Source organism: Poecilia reticulata, chromosome 18 (genome assembly GCF_904066995.2).
Source record: "Poecilia reticulata chromosome 18, P_reticulata-male-v2, whole genome shotgun sequence".
Taxonomy (NCBI): Eukaryota; Metazoa; Chordata; class Actinopteri; order Cyprinodontiformes; family Poeciliidae; genus Poecilia; species Poecilia reticulata.
Window position 1 is genome coordinate 17,995,872 of NC_088847.1, and position 22,433 is coordinate 18,018,304.

At 41.1% G+C, this 22,433-nt stretch overlaps 1 protein-coding gene across 1 annotated transcript in view; it reads right to left on the reverse strand.

Moving 5' to 3' along the window:
- The window catches only part of adamtsl3 (ADAMTS-like 3), a 126,764-nt gene that overhangs the window by 94,819 nt on the left and 9,512 nt on the right, over positions 1–22,433 (reverse strand). The gene's annotated exons all lie outside the window — the stretch shown is intronic.

Here is a 22,433-nt window from a genome sequence, read left to right on the forward strand (position 1 = left end):
TAATCAATTTATTGATGTATAAAGTGATTCATAAATAAAGTTGGTGTGGGATGGTATGGTACTGTGGTCTTCACCTTCCAGGCCTTTTCCAGTTCCTCTCTGAGGCCCTGGTATTTCTGCAGTTTCTCTTGCTCCTTTTTCCTGATGTTGTAGTCACTTGGTACGGCTACATCCACCACAACGGCTTTCCTCTGTTGTTTATCCACCACCACAAAGTCCGGTTGGTTCGTCATTACCATTTTGTCTGTCTGGATCTGGAAGTCCCACAGGATCTTAGCTCAGTTATTCTCCACCACCTTGGGGGTGTTCCCCACTTTGAACTTCTAGTCCATATTCTGCAGATGTTCCTGTACACTTTGCCTGCCACTTGGTTATGTCATTCCATGTATGCTTTCCCTGCTAGCATCTTGCACCCTGCTGTTATGTGCTGGACTGTCTCAGGGGCCTCCTTGCACAACCTAAACTTTGGGTTTTGTCTGGTGTGGTAGATCTGAGCCTCTATTGCTCTGGTGTTTAGGGCCTGTTCCTGTGCAGCCAGGATGAGAGCCTCTGTGCTGTCCTTGAGTCCAGCTTTCTCCAGCCATTGGTAGGATTTCCTGATATCAGCCACTTCAGTTATTTGTCGGTGGTACATCCCATGTAGGGGCTTGTCCTCCCATCATGGTACCTCCAGCACCTCATCCTCTGTTCCCCATTGTCTGAGACATTTATTGAGCACATTGCCTGTTGAGATCTTGTCCTTGGTGTATTTATGGATCTAGGATGTTTCATCCTGGACAGTGGCTCTCATACTCACTAGTCCTCTGCCTCTTTCCTTGTGGCTAGTCTCAGGGTGCTGGATTTGGGTATGGGACCCTCCATGCATGGTTAGTAGGTTCTGAGTCTTAACATCCGTGGTGTTCATCTCCTCCTTTGGCCAGCCAATTATTTATTTATGTATTTATTTTTATTTATAACAGACAGAAAAGACAATCAAGAAAGAAAAAAATCAAATAAAATAGAATGAAACAGACTAGAGAAATAAGAGGTAAAACAAATTATGCCCAAGTGACATGCACATTTTATATTTTCTGTTTGAAAAGGAGCAGGTAGAAGATGTAATATCTTATAATGTCCTGCCCCTTTCATACTTATCAATTTATAATCAATTAACTGTCAAAACATCAAAACGAGACAACTTGTTTCCATTTTACATGACATTTAAAGATGTCTCATTATTTAAAAAGTATTTATATCATCAATAGTATTTACAGACTTTAAAACAGTCATCTTATAGAACATTTTGCAATAAGCTCCTTTTTAATCAGTTTTTTAAGCTGGTTTATATTTCTACTTTTTTGAACTCATCATTCAATCCATTCTATACATCTACTCCACGCACCGATAAACAAAAACTCTGCATGGTTGTTCTAATACATTGTTTTTTAAAATGTCCATCACCTCTTAAATTATAACTTCCCTCTCTGTCACAAAACATTTTCTGTATATTGGGTGGAAGTTGCTGATTTCTGACCTTAAACATGAATTGTACAGTTTTAATATTTCAGTATTCTGGGACCTTGTTGCTCTGCTTGGGTTCCCCAAGGTTCAGTTTTGGGCCCACTCCTCTTTTTACTGTACATACACCCAATAGGTTTTATTTTAAATCGCCACAGTAAAGGATTCCAAAAAGGTTTAGTTCCCTCAATTAAGAAAACTCAAGGAATCACCTGCCTTATTTACCTTCCTTGTTCCAGAATGCTGGATTTGGGGTGGAGTCCTCCATGCATGGTTAGTAGTTTCAGAGTCTTAACATCCGTGGTGTTTATCTCCTCCTTTGGCCAACTAGCTATCCCTGCAGGATCTCTGATTACTGGTAAGGCGTAGCTGTTTATTGCACTGATCTTGTTCTTGCCATTGAGCTGGCTTTTCAGGACTTGCCTTATTCGTTGGAGGTATTTGGCTGTGACTCCTTTCCTTGTGACCTCATCGAGGTTGCCATTTGCTTGTGGTATTCCCAGGTACTTGTAACTGTCCTCAATGTCTGCTATTGTACCTTCTGGGAGTGAGACCCCTTCTGTGTGGACGACCTTCCCTCCATCCGACCACACTTCTCTAGTCCGAATAACATCCCAATGTCAGTGCTGTAGATCCTGGTGGTGTGTATTAGTGAGTCGATGTCTCGCTCGCTCTTGGCGTACAGCTTAATGTCATCCATGTAGAGGAGGGTTAGGGTAACATTAATGGTGGCCCCATTCTTGAGTCGGTATCCGTAGCCAGTCTTGTTGGTGATTTGGCTGAGGGGGTTCAGATGTAGAACAGCAGTGGACACTTGTGCAAGTGGTTTGCAGTTTGCATTATATATAAATAAAAAAATAAAATAACAAAACTGCATCTGCAAACCAATTGTGCAAGTGGTTTGCAGTATATATTTAAAAAAATAAAATAAATAAATAAAAAATTGCCCTGAGACAGACTGGCGACCTGTCCAGGGTGTACTCCGCCTCTCGCCAGGAACGTTAGCTGGAGATAGGCACCAGCAACCCTCCCAACCCCACAAAGGGACAAGGGTGTAAAGAAAATGGATGGATGGATGGAATAAATAAAAAACTGCCCTGCGACAGACTGGCGACCTGTCCAGGGTGTATCCCGCCTCTCGCCCAGAACTTTAGCTGGAGATAGGCACCAGCACCCCTTCCCAACCCCAGTAAGGGACAAGGGTGTAAGAAAATTGATGGATGGATAAAAAACTGCAACTGAAAACCAATTGTGCAGTTTGCAGTATATATATTAAAAAAAAATAAATAAAAAAAACCTGCAACTGCAAACCACTTGCACAAGTGTTAATCAAATGGGGCAGAAATCAAAAACTCTGGAAAGAATCATAATTCTTTCCAGGAAACTCTCTGCCCCCACTGCTGTTCTGCATAGGTCTGAATCCCCTCAGCCAAATCATCAACGCGAGCCATCCCGTCCTTCCAAACAGACTCCAGGATGGTGGCTCATGGGATCCTCCCAGTCAGAGCCGTCATGCACTCCTGCGATATCTGCCCCCGACCCGGAGTCGGTTAGGCACCTTCTGTGGGAGTGTAGCGCTGCTGTGGACCTGTGGGCAAAGGCCGGCTCCTTGCAATTCCCATACTTGCCAGTAAGGGAGGTCCTCGACACGCAGCTAGTGCTGCATAGGGTGAGCCACCGGAAAACATAAAAAAGGGCCTCATGGAGATGTGGCTCACCCTAGCCACCATATGGACCTCCAGAAACCTGCTGGTAAGCAGGCGCAGGCAGATGCCCACCCACGTTTCTGTGATCCGAATGGTGGCAAAAAAAAAAGAACATACAGAGCTACAGGTGGCGCGCCTGTAGCTCTAGGACACAGGCACAAAGAAGAATCGCCTGCGCCTCTTTGGACGAAGGAGCAGGCGCTCCACGGACAGAGGTCCCAGCAGCAGCGGCTGCCTGGCTCTCCGGGTGAGGCAGGTGGGAAGGAGCAATGAGGGAGGAAAGCCCCTCTGAGCACCATCGCTGTTTGGAAAAACGGGATGGCTCCAAACTTCAACCAGACTGGCCACGGATACCGACTCAAGAATGCAGCCACCAAAAGTCTCCTCCTCTACATGGATGGCATCAAGCTGTACGCCAAGAGCGAGCGAGACATCGACTCACTGATCCGCACCACCAGGACCTACAGCACTGACATTGGGATGTCATTCGGACTAGAGAACTGTGGCGGATGGAGGGAACGTCATCCACACAGAAGGGGTCTCACTCCCAGAAGGAACAATAGCAGACATTGAGGACAGTTACAAGTACCTGGGAATACCACAAGCAAATGGCAACCTGAATGAGGTCACAAGGAAAGGAGCCACAGCCAAATATGAGGGGGTACCCAAAAGTTTCCAGAATGACGCTGCTGCACGCGCAGTTTTCGTAGTACACGATTCTGCCTCTAGGTTAGCGGTTCTCAACGTGGGCGGTGCCGCCCCCCAGGGGGCGTTCAGAGGACGGCAGGGGGCGCTGGCGGACATTTTTTCAAAAGGGGGGCGCTGGGATGCCTTTGGGGGGCGTTTAGTCGAAGGTAAACTTTACACCTTAAATGCACAACAATGCCAGTTTAGACTTTGAGCAACTTGGTAAAACTGTATTGTGTAACATTAAACCATGCTTGGCTGCAGCTGTATTGATGGCAGCTCTTCTTCTATTCAGTGTTTGTAGCTTCTGTTAGCTTCTTGGCGCAGCTCCGTTCTTCTTCTACTGGTAGCTAAAATCACGATACTCTCGCTGTGTATCCCTCTGAAAAATGAACCCATTTAAATAAAGAAATCAAGAAATCCCTCCATGGGTGATACCACGATAGAGGGCGTTCATTTTATAGCCTTAACACCGGTGCTGTAAGTGGTCCGGTATGAAACTGGTGTGATAGAACAACACAGCACTTTTAAATTGCAATAATCAGAATGCAGTATAGCCTATATGTGCTGCATCGCTTTTCCCCATCGATACGCTTCCCGACCGCCGAGCACCTTGGGGGCTTAAAAAAAAGACGCGCACATTGCGCAAAACTCTGAAACAGGAGAAGCGGGACATAAAACGGAGCGACGAACTAGATGTGAATTATGGCATAAAAACAGAGAATCCGACACTGAACATTGAAAAAAATCAACACATGATGTGAAACACATGACGATTAGACGGCGCAGCAGGTGATGAGTGAAAATTACTGACGGTGAGCGTCAATAAATGATCAAATAAATCTAGCAACAGGAAAGAAACTAAAGTGAACATAGCAATAAACCAAGAGAGGACAATACTAATCAAAGGAAACTAAATGGAAATAAATGAAGAACAAAATGCAAGAATAAACTAAGAAACTAAAGTAAATACAGAGGAATAAACTGGTATGGCAAGACCTTTCAAGCAATAATTAATACAGAGTACTGTATGGCAAGAATAAACAGACACTATTTCCAGATAAAGGTAAAATATTGTTGAAATGTCATGGGTTTGTTGAGACCCCATCTAGTACTGAGAATAAATATATCTTACAGACCATAACAGTAAAGAACTGATCACTTATTTATGTTTTTAATTAGCTTTGATATATTTATTTCTTCAATATTAATTTTCATGTCAGTGTCATGAGGTTGAGACTCCATGACACTTTCAATTAGACTCATTAGGATTTGATTAAGGATTTGTTTCTGTCTCATATTTGTATGGCATTAAAAGGACCTGGAACTTTTGTTTCTCCACTGAAAGCTCTAGTTTGCACAATAAATGCCATGTGGGTGAAGTTTTATGGATGATACTCTGATGTCCCATTCTCCTGAAGGCAGCACAGAGCTGCACCACCAGAAACTGACAAACACTGATGTAGTTACAGTTCTATCCATGTTTTAATGTTGCAGAGCTCAGTCGTTTTGCAAATAGTTCAAAGTTTAAACTGGCATTGCTGTACATCTTTTATCTGGTCATTTTGTGCAAGATTTAACAACTAGAAAATGGCACAAAATAAGATTTTTTCCCCACTCTGATTGGCTGCTGTTAGGCCTACAAATTTTAACGTGAATGTTCATTGCATTTTTCGTAGACGCCTGTGAAAATAATTTCTATTCCCATGACTTTTTTTGTTCTCTGGGAAATTATTTTTGATATTATTGATGATAAATACAGAAACAAGCATAAAAATCAAAACATCTACAATAGTGATAGTAATATTAATGATAAAATATAGTCAGTGCAAAGTAGCCTGCAAATTCTTTGGTGGGGGGCGGTGAGGGACCTGGATAAGGGCTAGAGGGGCGCTGGCTTGAAAAATGTTGAGAAACACTGCTATTTGTTCAACCACGCCTTCTCAATCAGTGTGCCAAGCGGCGTTGATGTGGAAGGTTTCATCTACCCGCAGTGAATTTTGTTGTAAGAGCTGTTTTGTCCAGCCATCGTTTTTCTTCATGGAGAAGTTTGCGTGGCTGAAGCTTTGCTTCCTGCTCAGGAAAAAAGCATCGGAAACCGTTCAAATGTTAAAGACCGCTTACAAGGATGACGCTATGTGTCAAGCTCAAGTTTACTCATGTTCACCCGCTTTAAAAATGGTGAATTGTCAATTGATGATCAACCGCTTTTTTCCGGAGCAGGAAGCAAAGCTTCAGCCGTGTGCTGCTCATAGAACTTCTCCTTGAAGAAAAACGACTGCTGGACAAAACAGCTCTTACAAGAAAATTCACTGTGGGTAGATGAAACCTTCCACATCAACGCTGCTTGGCACACTGATTGAGAAGGCGTGGTTGAACAAATACCTAGCGGCAGAATCGTGTACTACAAAAACTGCGCGTGCAGCAGCGTCATTCTGGAAACTTTTGGGCACCCCCTCGTACCTCCAACAAATAAGGCAAGTCCTGAGAAGCCAGCTTAATGGCAAGAACAAGATCCGTGCGATAAACAGCTACTCACCAGAGTAGAGCTGTTCTAAACGATTATTTTAGTAATCGAGTAATCTATTGATTTTTCTTACTATTAATCGAGTAATCGGATAAAAACAATTATGAAATAAAATATTGGTAAATCTTCCATAACACCAGTGTTACTATCGGATATCAACATCAGTCTATTTTTTCCACATTTGTGCTTCCCTACCAGTTACTTTTTTGTAGACCGGGGGAGCAAACGGGATATTTACGGCTCCTCCGTTCAGAAACTCATCTACCAGCCATGTTCCGCCTCCCGTTTGTTCAGACCGGGATGATAAAAGTTTATTGTGCGGTTCGTCCGTAAAGCTGCTTATTACCCTGTAAGCATCAACCCTCAGCCGCCCGCCGTGTTCCGCTCACCTGTATAAATCCTCCTCAGCTTCTTCCCGCCGTTCAACCAGCAGCTCCGGAGCAGAAAGGCTGCCGAACTCCCGACATCATTTTAAGGATGTTTATTGGTCCCACAAAAACGATGAAAACCCGGAATTATCACCAATCAGTAAAATCCCCACGGGCCGAACTTGAAGATTGGACGTTATGCCGCTAACACGTAGCTTCCGTCAACAACTCAGAGGCGGAAGTCAGAGCTTCGCGCAACGCAAATAATGTTCCGGCTGAAACACGGTGCGCTAAATGATAAAATATAAATTAACGAAGCTTCGAGGCAGGTCAATTTTCCTCGAGGAATTTTAATAATCGAGGTACTCGAATCACTCGAGGAATCGTTTCAGCCCTACACCAGAGTAATCAGAGACCCTGCAGGAATAATCAGCTGGCCAAAGGAGGAGATGAAGACCACCGATGTTAAGACACTCGGAAACTACTGACCATGCATGGAGTGCTCCACCCCAAATCTAGCATTCTGACTAAACACGAGTCGTAGGGAAGGTAAATAAGGCAGGTGATTCCTTGAGTTTTCTAAATTGAGGGAACCAAACCTTTTTGGAATCCTAAAGACCTTTATTGGAAATAAAAAACTGTTCCACAAACAGGAGCCATAATACTGGATGGATAATAAATGACTAAAACTATATGATCACGTAAAAGGTTAAAATAAGATTCATAAATATATATGCATAGAAAACAAGAAAAATGACAAAACAAACCCTAATTGATTTCTATTTGCTTTTTCTCTTTCTCTCTGTCTGAGCCTCGCGCGGTGCATCTGACCTCTGACCTCAACTCTTCCCATCTGTCCTCCCATGGACCAGATGATGTCCCTCCTACAAAACCAGCCGATGAAAATGATCGAGAAGATCTGGAGGATCAAGAAGACAGAAAAGACCTCCATCACCTCCAGGGGACAACTGTCAGTCTCCTGTTGAGCATTTGGACTGAAAACTGTGAGACTGAGCTTTAACAACCTCCACTGGTCTGCTGTCCAGTATCAGCGTAGAGGAAGAAAAGCTAAACATGCTTCAGAGCTGTGAGAGAAGACGACTCTGAACTGTTGACGCTTGTTTCATCTGTGGACAACATGGACATTTCCTGAGGGACGATCTGGACAACCCAAAGATCCAACACCAGAACCAGTTGGACTGACAGGAAGCCAGAGAAGAGAGACGGGGGAGGATTTGGCTGCAGCAACGCCGAGACCGAGTGGGGGAGAGGGGCGAGAAGGAAGGAACAACATGAATCCACATCAAGCACTGTGAAGGACGACCTGTCTGTAATGTCCATCTAGATCACGACTTTAAATCTGAAACAACAGAGCAACAGAGTGAGCAGCAAAACTTCACTCTACCAAGTATCAAGTACTTCAACTTTTGACACCAAAGAGGACAATGTCCAGAGCAACAGCTAGTTTAGATGTTTCTGAAAGGCTCTCCACTCACAGAACTATTTCTGGTCCACTGTCGAGTGACCGAAGCAGAGAGTGAAGATTTATACTTTTATGACAGGAGGTAACAAACCCTCCTGAGCAGGCGATCAGTGTTCCTGTTTCTACGCTTTACCTACTTTCCAGATGGAAACTCTGCGCTTTCTTGTTGGGTTTTGAACGGACACTTATCTATACCTTCACTGCACTAATGTAATTTTTTTTGTTTTGTTGGGTTTTCTAGAAAACACATGAAATTGGGTAGCTTAATTATGATCATTCTTAGTTGTTTGACTCCTGAGGATGTTTAAGAGTTTAGAAATTCATTCTTCTAGACATAAGAGAAGTAAATTTAAAATTAACTTTAATGTGTTTAAAAGACTCATGTGTTGTCTCTGCCTGGCAGAGCTTTCCATCCAGAATTGCTTCATGATTGATTGTCCTGCAAGCTCTCTGTATTGTGCATAATTCATAAATAAACCTGATTGAGTGATTTTACCTGAACAGTGCTTGGTAAGTTTTTTTCCACAACAATGGACAAAACATTAAAGGCTCTCAAGTAAAAAGCGTGGCAGTTTTAGCTAATGTTGGACCCATGAGCCAATGCTAACATTAGCATATTAGCCTGCAAAGACTTTTATGCGTCATCTTTTCAAAGAAAAATTAACCTGTAACCATATATGCGAGTAGTAAAGGCATACATGACACATGAAAATATACTGAAGACGAATAACTCACCTTTAAAGAAGCTCTGTTTCTTCCAGTGGAAGCTTCCCGCACTTTACTGCGCACCGCTGAGCTGAAGCATTCACTCCAGTGACAAAAATAGTCAAATCCAGTTTACTCAGAATAATGTAGTCTTGTACTTTTCTCAGGCCAAACATGTACATTGCTCACATTACTTGAGTTGAATAAACAATTTAGTGAGACTTGAGTAAAGCATACAAACCTAATTTACGTAAGAATAGGTATTGCCTTTTACAGTGTTCTAGGCAAGGGCGTAGGAACGAGTCTGTCATTGGGGGCGACGCATATCGGAAACCTGACAGATCAGTAAATATTTTGAGCAGAAATGTCAAACAATTATGCCATCATCACATCAGTAATGCGTTACTCTAATCTGACCCTTGTTTCAGTAACAAGTATTCTAACACGTTACTATTTACAATCCAATAATCAGGATTCCAGGATGAACACTCACTTTAGCATTTGCCTCACAACTACCAAGCTACATACTCTGGTAGCACACACAGGCTACCAGATTCTGATATATCTTATTGGTCAAAAGACATTTGATTATTGGTCAAAATGCACTGATATAAATTGACTTGCAGTTGAACTGGTTCTACTTCTTTCTAAAACCAAAGTAAAAAACAAATAATAAAATATGACTCAGCTGTTTTAAACTCAATACAGCAGTTTGACCAACAAAAATAAAATCTAAAAAACAAGTTTTGTTCTTCTTGAACAACTCTCTACATCAGTGCAACAATTTGATCTACAAAATAAATAAAAATGATGCTTTTCACATCTGACACCTTAGCTCCTCACTGTTAACTCAGTCTCACTTTCCAGCCCTGCATTCAGTAACTTAGCAAACATGAGCCATAAAAACACTGAGGCATAAAGCCTAAATGTTTTTATTCTCCTGTCATTTTTAGCTGCAAACATTTAATTAAAAATATGTGTTTCTGTCTCTGCCTCCCTCTGACTCTCTGCAACCTGGTGTTCCTGCATGGATTCACAACAGACACTACAGTAATTTACAGGATCAGAATGTGAACTAAATATAAAAAGTATGTTTTTATCATAAGGAATGAGAATTTAAACAACTTCATTTTCAGATGTATACATTATTATACATCTCAACTCTACATCAGCGCTGCTGATTTTACATGTCACTATATCTTATGGTTTATGCAGCGCTATTATATAACTGACGATTAGACAGACATCTTCTCCCGCTCAGAGGAAACCACTGCACATGTCGGGAGCTTCACGTGCGAGTAAAGTTGGAGGCGATGGGTGACAACAGACACGTAAGTCACGTTATTGCTAGGATTTTACGGCGCCACCTTAAGACACTGAACTTCACATTTTAACGGGAAAAAAAAAAAGCTCAATGCGACTTGGATGTAACGAGTAACGCGACACTTTAGTAGAAATGTAGTGAAGTAAAAAGTACAGATACTTACTGTAAAATGTAGTGGAGTAAAAGTATAAAGTACCCATTATTAAATCTACTTAAGTAAAGTACAGATACACGAAAATTGTACTTAAGTACAGTAACAAAGTACATGTACTTCGTTACTTCCCACTACTGGTTAAAACATGTCTGCTCTTCATTCACTAAAGTTATCCAAGGTGGGTAGAGTATCCAGAAATTTTACTGAAGTAAGAGTAGCACTACTTTATAATACTATTGCTCAAGTAAAAGTAAAAACTGTGCAGTAAAACTGCTCTGAAATGTTTGTTTTTTTTCTTCTAAAGAGGGGTACATGTCAGTCAGAGCAAGGATCAGAAACACCAAAGTGGTCTATGATCAAGCAATCAGCCTGATGTGACAGCTTAATGCTGTCCATACATCGTCTTGTCAGTCTGGACGGATTCCACGGGGCACAATTATCTCTGATGAGTGACGGACAATGGAGCAAAGAAATGCAAGAGGAGCCCATCAAACATTCCTCCGATGAATGACAGTTTAAAAAAAACGGGGGAAATGACTGTCGAGGCTAGACAGCTGATGCTCACACGAGTGGATGGAAAACTCGCGACAACGATGGAGAGACAAGGAAATTACTTAAACATCCCCGTCATACCAGCGTAACTGCTGACAGGATGGAGTTGGACTGATGACGGGCACCTGGGATGCATCCCAAGTCCTGTGTTTAAGGAAAGAGCGTGTTTAGCAGAGATATGCAGGTGACGGGATGATTCTGCACATTATGTGTCCCACAATCTTTTAGCGTTTAAGAGCCAGATCAGATGCACCATTTGAAGTCTTAAACGTGGCGCTTGAGAAATATCTAAATGACACGCACGAGTTTAACATGGGGGCACATTTATTTTCCTCATGACTGTTTATGTTGCTTATGCAAGTCTGCCGTCTTCTCTCATGGTAACGTCTGATATACCTGGGGGAGTTCACTTAACATGGACAAACAACAAGGCGCATCACCGCATTTTAGGTGCAGTAACAGCAAAAAAAAAAACACAAAAAAAAACCTGTATGTCTCCGGCTCTCTGTGGGTGCCATCGTCAAACATTGAGTTATCTCGCAAAAATCACCTGGCTTTGAAGGGAGAGCAAAGAGTGGCCTCATTTATCAAACACATGGTTCAGTTTGAAGAAAAGATAAAGTTTTGATTTTGGTTTTAGAGCAAGAAAAAAAAAGATTCACTCCATGAACTTCCTACAACTCTGGTAAGTCTCTTATAGTACTTCAGTCCTCGGGTTTAAAAAAAAACAAAACAAGGCCTGGTGTTGTTAGAGCTGCCATTTTTATGAAATCCAACTTTCTTTATATCTTTAAAATGACAGCGGCACAAACGAAAATGTTTGCTGCACAAACCAGCACAAACGTAGCACAAACATTTGACACCAATTTTGTCTGATTTGAAGAAGGTGGGGGGGGGGGGGGAGGAGAAACTTCACTCAGGTAAAAATGTCTGCTTTGCAATAAAATGAGCTGGTCTGTAAGTTTTCAAAAATTAAATGGAGGATGCAGCTATAATGTTCTGTAGTTTTTTGGTGCAAACCATAGCAACACAACTGCCACACATGAGCATCAGATGAGGCAACACCCAGGAACAACTGATGAGCACGCACTGCCCACCTGCTACGTTTTACACTGAACTGGTGTTTAAGAAAACTATTAGTGCAGACTTTGTGTGACCAACTTCATGCATTTTACTAATTCACATTTAAGCGCCATTTTTTTGTAGATCAATTGACGAACTGTAAGACATTTTTAATTTGCAGCTGCACTCATAGCTAAACTGAGGCCTATTTTTTTCATTTCAATGTCACCATAAGTTGACGTTTTGAATTAGGGCTGCACAATATGAAGAAAATGTGGTATACAATAAAGTATATGGATGTCTCAATTATGCATGTAAATGTGAAAGTTTACTGTGGAGAAAAAAAACTACAATAGAAAAAGATTATCCTTTTTTGGAGGAATATTAGTCGCTAAAATGAATAAACCAAAAATTCTGTTACTAAATTATTTGTTTTAAAGCCGTAATGGTGTTGCGCTTGATTCTTCTGAGATTGTGATATTAGAGTAACCGCAGGGTATATGTTAGATGTGCAAATAATTAAGGAAGTGTGAACACATGCAAAGAAAAAAAAAAAAAAGTTTGGCTGAGTGTCAAGGCTGAAGCCATAAAGAGAAAAATGTCGCCCTGAGCCTGCAGCACAAACCCGACCCAACAGTGATAACAACAAGCCTAGTCTTTTCTTTTGTTTTTTTTGCAACCTGGAAAAACACTAATATGTCACTTTTCATAGTGGAGATGCAGAAGAATCTCTTTCCTGTACCCCGATTCCGCTTTTTTTTCTCTCTTTTTTTTTTTTTCACTTTTCTACCCATATTAGTGTTTGTCAAGCAATAGCTGGGGCTTAAATGATGCATTGCATATGTCATCTGATTAAAACTACAGTGAAGGTTTGCAGGAATAACATTGAAAGCACATTTATCAACCTCGTTCAGCCCGGCTGCACAGAAAGGAGGGGGTTGAAGGTGTGCTGTTGAAACAAGGAAAAGGTTCAAGGCGAGAAAAATAATTGGATTTGGCTCAAGCCGAAGAACAAAGTGCATGTGTGTGTGTGTCAAGTGCCGTGGCTGTGTTTGCACAGCTGCCGAGTGTGGCCGGGGTTGTCTCAGCGGGGAGCGGGGTTTGGCACCGCCGGGCACGGCTACAAGGCGCTAATCTGACGGAGAACACAAGTTTCAGCAGAAAAAAAAAATGTTTGCCTAAACCCAGGGGAGTTGCATCTACGAAGCAGATACAAATGACATTTTTATTTTCACTCGGCGGAGTGCTGGGGCGGGCTGACCTGGCTCTTGGCTGGTCTCGATTCGGAGGAAAGCATAAAACAAATTTTTGGTCTTTATCATATCATGCTGGGTTATTAAGTTGTCTGAGGGCACTCATTTACAATGTTTGATGGGAGACACCGCTTTCGTCCAAAACACATTTATTCGGTTTCTTCAAACCCGCTGCTCTGGATCAGTTTGCGTGAAACATTTGTGCTTTTCAAAGTGATGAACAACCCCCGGTGGCATGAAATCAAGACGCCCTGAAGCCTCTTTTGTTAGCCAATAAATAAAAGGTTTACCTGCCAGGAGGAGCCGGTGTGAAATGAGTGTAAAGCGCTTCTTCACGCTTTGCACTCTTAATCGTGCAGGGAAATTGATTTGCGGCGCTTGGAATGCAGCGCAAACACACACCGAGACATGGAGGCCTCGCATTAATACGTTTCTGACGTGCGTTTGGAAAACAAAATGGGAACGTTCGTCTGGGGAGCACAAGCTACGGTGTCAGGTTGTTTGTTAGTAAAAAAAAAAAAGACGTTTTCCTTGCTCTTCACGATTCTGCTCCACTTTTTCTTGGTTTTGTCACTTAAAGATAATAAACTACAAAAGATTGTAGACGCAATGCCATGAAATGCGAAAACACTTTTGTGAGGTACTGCATGAAATGTAATAAATTGTCCCATAAATACTCAGGTTTCCTGGATTCTTGAGCGTCTTTGTTTTGGACAAGCTTAAACATAAAGATGCGCTTCTTCAAACTGGAGACATCCAAGACTTTATCATCCCATCGTAGCCATGAAACAGTATCTTTTCTTTCTTCTGACGTTTCAAAAGAAGTTTTCAAAATCCGTTTGAAATTCCTGACTTACTCTGGCATCTTGGGTTTCGATCTGATAGCTCCTAAACTGCGTCTGCAACCAAATTCTTCAATATGTGCTCCTAGCGGACCCTCCTTTTGTCGTCGCCGTGCGTAAGAGAGACGGCCTCGTACGTTTCTGGTGTCAGGTTGGCTACAGATACCCCAGTGACACCGAGAGATTTTAGTGGGGCTTATCTAGACTCAGGCAGCCAATGAAAACGTCAGGTACGGCTTTGGGTTAATCTCCAACTGAACCCTCCAGTGTATTTCGGAATGAGGAGCCAAACGCTGCCACAAATCAGCGCACAAGCCAAGCGTCTGTTTGGCCTGTTTCTCTGTCTGTTCGTTTGGAAGCGAGCTGAAGTCGTAATTAAGGTACAACAATGTTTCATCTGAGCCCTGCCAAGAGAACGTGATACCCGAACAAGTTGCGTTTGGCTCAATAAATAGTGATATTGTTACAGGTGACCTCCCAACGTGAACAATGGATGTCTCGATTGCAGATCTCCTGGAAATTAAACAGTCTGACCTTGTCTGTTCCTGTTTCCAAGGATTAGAAAACTAACTGGACCTTTGGGATTACCCCCGGTGCCCGTAAATGTGATGCCTCCAGCAGGTGGACAGGTTAATCTTTAAGAGTTAGGTGGGCAGGAAGAGAGGGAGCTATGGGTCGCGGAAAGGACAGAGAGGCAACGTGCATCAGGAGAGCTTCGACTGAAGAGAACACGATGAAATTTCTCAGTTTTCAGGCCAATTCCCTTAAAATTGTCTTGATCGATATTTATTCAGGCTTTCTCGCCAAGTTTTTCTCTAATATTTTCAACAAATCTTGTCCTCAGAGCTGATCAGGACGAGGTTTGTTTCAAAGTGCGACTACATTGAGAATAAAAGGAGCGTCTGGTCTGATGTTACATTCGATTTGCCTGTGAAATTGGAAACCGGGGGTGTGGATGTTAAACCGCAGCTGCAAGTAGGAAAACTAGAGGAACATGCAAATTGTTATGGTGCAAGTAAGTACAAACCAAAACAATCTCAATCTCAATACAACATTTCAAATAGACAGGAAAGAAAGAAATATCAAATATGTTATTTAAGATTTATATTTATAGACTGCTTCTTAATGCCTCTGATCAATTTCTGCAAACAGAAACCTGAAATGACCAATATTGGTTGAAATAATAAAACACTGGCATTCTGGTTCATATTAAGCATACGTATCCAAGCATTAACAGATTTTCCATTGAACTGCAATACTGACAGTGCAGCTCTCAGAAAATTTGATCCAACGTTATTTGAGAAATTTTTACGTTTCTTTTTCCCCAAACTTCCTTTGGAGAAGTAAACAGCAGGGCCAGGAAAAGGACAACGCTGCGTTAAGCAGTTGGCCGAGTGTGACAGATAAAGAACGATGAGCGTCTCATGTTCATTGCAGCCTTATGACAACAGCCGGGTGTGCCTGATATTACTGAAACACAAGTGGCGGATCTGCCCCGACTCACTTGCGTCACTCAGATAACCGAGGCTAACAAGTTCACTCGGGGTCTGTGAGTCGAGCTGCTGATGATCAGCGACGCTCCTCGGCTATTTCTGGAAGAGCAAACGTCCTGATTTACCCAAGTAAGACGCCGAAGGGCAAACAGAGGCCAGAGTCGCAGATATGAGGCGGCTTCAATGCCTAGCAAGGTTAAAAGAGACGGTATGGAAAAAAATACACAAACGGACGGATTGGACAGGCTGAACATTAGAACAATGAACCAGAGAGAAACTAGGTATTTTTTTACATGACATACTGATAAATACAGAGAAACATTTTAAATTCCTTACTGCTTTACACTGAATGAGAACTCATTAATATAAATGTATTTGTTTTGGAAAGAAAAATAGCTCTTAGGATTTGTAGTTTTCCATCCTGGTCAAAAAAACGCCAAAACAATTTACTTTGCTTCTTGTTTCTACAGCTGAAAAATGCTCAAATAAATATTTTTTTAGAAAGTTACCATCTGCCCTTCAATGCACGTTACAGATGCAACTTGCAGAAAGTATACAATAATGGAATTTATCACACTTTTAGCAATTCCTAAATTCAACTTGGTGATTAGAAAGCAAGCTTTTCTGTGCTTGCAGCCATAATTCTGTCCTTTTCTGTGAAACAGGAACCACCTTCACTGTCACTCTGCAGAGGAACAGGGCCGGTCGTCTGTTTCCACCTTTTCCCACCGACACACCAACACTCCGTCTTTTGACATGTGAGGAGGAGGATGCGCGAGAGCTGCGGGCGGGATGGAGTCAGGAAAGGGAAGAAGCAAAGGCCGAGCGGCGATGACGAGCTCTGCAGAGGGAGCAACGGGAGGCAATGAAAGTGAGATTCATGATGTAAGCGAATCCTTAGAGTGTTTGGGTTTTACAAGAACAGAAAAAGCACCAAATTCTGTTTTACAAATCACTTTAAAGGAAAAAAAAAAAAGCTGAGAGAAGGACGAACACAAGTTCAGAGTCTCTCAAATGATATCAGCGTTTTGGAGCAGGAATAACCTCTGGTTGCACTGCAGGCTCAAATTATTGCACAGATATAAAAAATAAAAAAAAAAAGGTTAAAAGCGACGAGCAAGACCGAGTTGATGCCCGTCGTTAAGTTTGAAACCTCATCCTGACTGCTTTACACATCTGCATGCAGCTACAGACATGCATAAAACCAACAACTAACATGCTTTTCAGTCGAGGAGCTTCGCTGCAGGATATTGCAACATTCACTTGGCTGTCTTCAGCCATTACAGCGGTCTGTAAACCTAAATGTTTTCTTAGCATTGCCCAATTCCACATCTGTTGTATAAATTAGCGGCTGGCAAGCTCGGTCGGGTTTTAAGGAAAATATTCCCCTGCAAAAATATTTGTTGTCAGCATGGATTAGGCCACTATAACAACTGCTTTCTGTACTGGAACATTAACTGTGAGAATGTGGCATCGAATATGAGGGAAGAAACTGGCCTTTTTTGTTTTTGCTAGCTAGCGCTAGGTAAATTTAATCAACTCCGAAGTTATTAAACTCAAAGCGGGGGGTTAAAAAAATAAAGCTGGGGGTCAGGTAGGTTGAGAAGCTGCAATATACTCAGATGAATTGTGCAGCTGGTTATGTGGCCAACCAGCTGCACAATTTATATATATATAATTTTTTTTTAATCAAAACCTTCTGAAAAGAAGGAAAATAATGTGTTTTTGCAGACTGAAGCAAAGTGCACGGTCTGATTGAAACGCTGAAAATGTTAATAGTGAAATATTCCCCCCCCCAATAATAATAATACAACCTGCTGTGCCTTCCGACTTCAGAAATGTACTTCACATTTTGACAGCTAACAATTTAACCAATCATCTAGACTGTGAGCATGTTTTGCAAACAGAACATTTGACATTAAAGTCGATAGATGTGCAGGAAATAATAAATAGCCTGACTTATTCACATTTTGTCGTGTTACAACCACAAACTTGCATGTATTTTATAGGACTTGCATATAAGATAAACAGAAACAAAGTGTTGTACAAATATGAAGGAAGAATGACTAGCAAATCGATTGGTGCATCTCTTTAAACAAAAAAATATATGTATGTATGACATCCTGATAATAGTTTTTTGTGTGTGTGTGTGTGTGTGTGTGTGTGTGTGTGACTCAATGACAGGTTCACATTTTGCAGGAAAAAGTAAATCACTTCCCCACTTCTCAGCAGAGGAAGTCCAGCCACATTTTTATTATTTTATTATTTTTTTTCTCCTTTCAACTTTTCTTTCACGTCACGTTGCATTCTCTGAATGAGGTTAAGCAAACAATAAAACAGACATTGGCTTTCATTTGCCAACGTCAATTTCCATTTTATTTTGACCTCCTGATTCTGAGATCGGCCACTTCTGATTTTCTTTTTGTTAACTTTATTATGTGCAAGCTTTGCGAGAATGATCAAATGTAACAACTATTGACCATAAGAGAAGAAATGGGCCACAGGCAAGTAGAAGTTTGAAATCAAACAGAAAACGGGAAGGAATTAAAGTTATTCTCCAATTTGCATCAAAGCACTTCCCAAAGCTCAGAGCTTTAATAAACTCAAAACGACGTGAAACGAAGAGCGAATAAAAGTGAGATTTTTTTAGTTTCGCTGTCTTCTATGAATAGCAGAAAATCAGATTTTCCAGTATCTCACAGACATGTTTACAACTCATGATTTATGAGTCAAAGTCAAGTCTCAAGTCTGTAACAACAGAAATAAAAGAAATTCTCATTAAATCCACAACAGTCCAAAAAAAACATTAATCTGCTTTAGAATATTTTTCGCATTTTTTTTAATATTTGTAATATTTGCCCATTTAGAATTATTAGTAGGCATTTATGCTAAAAGAAGAATAAGAGTTTAAAGCCTGTTAATGTTGAATTTCTGAATTAAAGGCAACACGCTCTTTTATCTTTGTAAATTAAATTAAACAGCTGCTTCTCTGTCTATATATTCCACTTCTTCACTATGCATTTCACTAAATATGATTTGGAGGATTTGGAATACAACCCTATGTATTCTATGGCATTTATCGTGATATTGATACAAGTCGTGACAAATAAAATGTTTTAAAATTTGAAACATTCTTCTGTCTGCAACTCTGGCACTGATACAGGCAGGCCATAAGTTTCCATACACAGGAGAATGTAAAATGTATATTTCTTTTATATTTCAGATACCCAAGAGGATGCGTTTGACAAAAGAGCAAAGAATTGAAATCATACCGACGGCTGGATCGGGGAAGCGGTCGCATAGTTGCACGAAACTTTAACAGAAAACATGGAACGAGCGTCACACACCCCCACACACACACACACACACACACACACACACACACACACACACACACACACGACACTGCGGCAAAACTTATTTGCAAGCTTCAGAAAGTTGAAAATATTGGAGATCAACCACAAGGTGGCCCAAGACATGCAGCGATTACACAGTCCCACAAAAATAAAAAAGTTTGTCCAGTATAACATTTTTTCTATGTATGGAAACTTATGGCCCACCCTGTATTATAACTCCTTCAGAGTTTAATAGTCACAGAATCCTCGCCCCAGTATTCACCCATCTCTATATTTAGACTTCTGCTATTCATCCACTCTTTCTCAGGTCCACCTTGTGTTGATAATTGTGTGCATTCCAGTCCTACCTGAATTTTTTTTGTTGACCATCTCTTTGTAAAGAGAACAAAATCAGCTGCACATAAAAGAGACAGGCTGAATAAGTCATGACTGGGGGTGTAATCCTAATTGATGAGCGTAACGTTTTACTGACAAAACAACACCTCTTCAGGAAATTGCTCCAACTTGTGTAAAGTGGAAATAATTAGCCTGCTTTGGTATGTTGTTTTTGTCCTCTCGTCATTCCTTCACAATGACTTTCACCTTCACAACAGCCTTAACTGCTGCATCTATTTGGCGCAGACTGAAGTTCCTCCTGTTCGTGTAATGATTTGCCCGTAATAAACGCTTTCTCCTGTGTTGATGGAGCAACTTGTGCAGGAGAGATTCACAGTCATCCACATTCCTGCTGTAACCTCCAGCCAATTAGTGACAGCTCAGGTCATTTTATACTCACTCACACGCACGCACACCTTTCATCAGTAATTGGGCGTTGACAGTAGGAAACACACAACGCATAAAAACCCTACTTAAGTCCGTCAGCTTTAAAACATCACCGTTTTCCCTCCGCGTCAGTCATAATTAGGCAGCTCACTCCCACATTCCATTTTGCCACAGATTTAACACGAAGCTCAATCAAGTACATCTCAGGTGTTGGATCAGTAATTTCTGAAAGGTTTAATCATGCCTGTCGCTGAACTGTCAGCTTGATAGGAATGTAATTTCTTGGCGTTAAAAGAGAGAATAATTGATTTCTCTGCATTTTTTTTTCTCTTAAACTTTTCATTTGAACCAGTAAATATTAACACTCTCAAGTTGTGGCTGTGCAGTTATTAAGGTTAAACTTCTTTATTAGCAAATATGACAGAAAAATGCTTTTAGCTGTAACACAATAAGAAAAGGAGACACCAAAACAGAATCTGAAATTGTTGTTTACGTACAAGCTAGCTAACTATGCTGCAGTGCTAATGCTAGCTTAGTATCAGACCTTAAATTTTATTGATTGTACTCTTGCCTGGTACAAAAAAGTTTTAGTCCAGGGATAAAACAATTTAGATATTGTTTGTTTCATTGTGTTTTGTCTTATTGTGCTTTAAATTGTTTGTGTTAAAGCAGGCCCAGAGCCCTTCAACCGAGGCTATCAGAGTTAGCGCAGTTTTGGAAAGTTGATGTTTCTTAGTTGTTCCTATTACCATTCAACTTCTTACTGTAATGACTGATAAACACAAGATTAAGGATTGAGTCAAATATTTGGTTTTAATAGATAAAGTGGCTTCGTTTGTCAAATAAAAATATGCCATCCTTGCTTACATTTTTTTGTGCATCTTGGTTACAAATTTAGGTTTCTAAAACTATATTACTTTAAAGAAATAGTAAGACAGTGACTGTACAGTTTTGCAGACCAATCTATTTTCCTTCTTTCATGAGACAAATTACTGATACATCCATTTAAACAAATCCTTTAGTGCATAATGTCCTTACATTTCCAAGGAGGTTAGAGACTGGAGCAACAGCTGCCAGCAGCAATGAAAGACATTCCTTCTCCAAGTAATGTCTCTTTTTCTTCTTCTCAGTCTTGATCTGAAATTATCAGATTTTCATTGATTATTTTACATCATGCTGATTCTGATATCGTTCATATTCACATGCCAGCTGGTCAACTCGGTCCCAACAGCTCCAGCAACGATGAAGCTCACACTTATATCAGCTGAATAATTTTTCTATCTGCTTCTCCGTCATCAGGCAGCCAGGAAGAGCAGAGGGATTAGGACATTAGCGTGCTTCCAACAGGCCAGGTGCATGCGGGGTTGTGTGCACCCATGCACCCCCGCTACCCTCACTCGGGATGATGTAATCGCTCCAGAGGTATGCCGGGGTGGAATTCCCCAGTGACACTTTGAATGCAACACTAAGGCGAGTGGAGGCACTGAAAACAACTGTGACCTGGGGGTGCATTTTTGTCATAGCAGAAATTTCTCCTAGGGTTCAAACATCAATCGCCCTAAAACACACAACGACAGCGGGACGGTGTGGGCGGTGTGAAGACGTCGAGATCTGAATCAGGGTCGCTTAGAGTTTGTGGTCAAGTTCAGAGCTTTGAGTCGATACCACGACTCAAAACGTAATGAGTACTGTCAGGGTAAGTCGTGTTGTTGTACCAGTGAGAACTAGAAAAATATTTTCCATGCTTTCATTTGTTCCAGCTTGATTAATGAGTTAAAACGATCCTTCACCTGCTTTAAGAAACCAACCTTGGACCATCTGCAGGTTGTGCAAAGCACTGCTGCCAAGTTTCTGACTAAGTCACCAAAGTTAAAGAAGAGTTTTTCCTCTCCACTGTCGCTACATGCATACTTGGTATGAGGGATTGCTGTAATTTCAACGCAAGCAATTTTCTACTGCCGCTACATTCAGGAGGAGTGAATGACTTGATGCAATCTCCTGGGTTTCAGTCTTTCTCAAACTATGGTCCCCAGACCACTGGTGGTGCGCGGGTGCCCCTAGTGGTGCGCGGGGTACTGCATGTAAAGGACCGTTTATTTGCCGTGACGTCTGCGCAAAGTGCGATGCTACAGCTAGCTTACCAAAGGATAGTGTTAAAAATAATCATGGAAAACTGGCAGAAAACTGAGTCACTCAAGTTTCAGGGTAGGTGGTTTAGATCAAAATATTTTAAACTACATTGAATAATCAACTAAGCTTATTCTACTGTTTGATAATTAGGATAAATTGGAAAACGTGTGATTAAGTGGAGATGATTTTTTTTTAAATGCCTCGAGACAACAGTTGTTGTGAATTGGTGCTATATAAATAAACTGAAGTGAATGGTATGTTCTCTTGTATTTCACATTTTGAAGAGTGTCTAAGAGGAACGGGCCAATAAGTCAAGTCACACCATATTTGTAACCCAAGGAAACAAGAAGCATTAGTTCATAGTTCTCAGACTAGATTAAAGTATCAATAAAATAATTTAGAAAATAATGGAAATGGTCAAGATGCCGTTGATATGGAAACAACTTACCCACTGAATAAATTTATTTAAATTATTGGTGGATTTTTTTCCTACATTTTTCAGCGAAAAGGATGAATTCATTTTTACATCTTT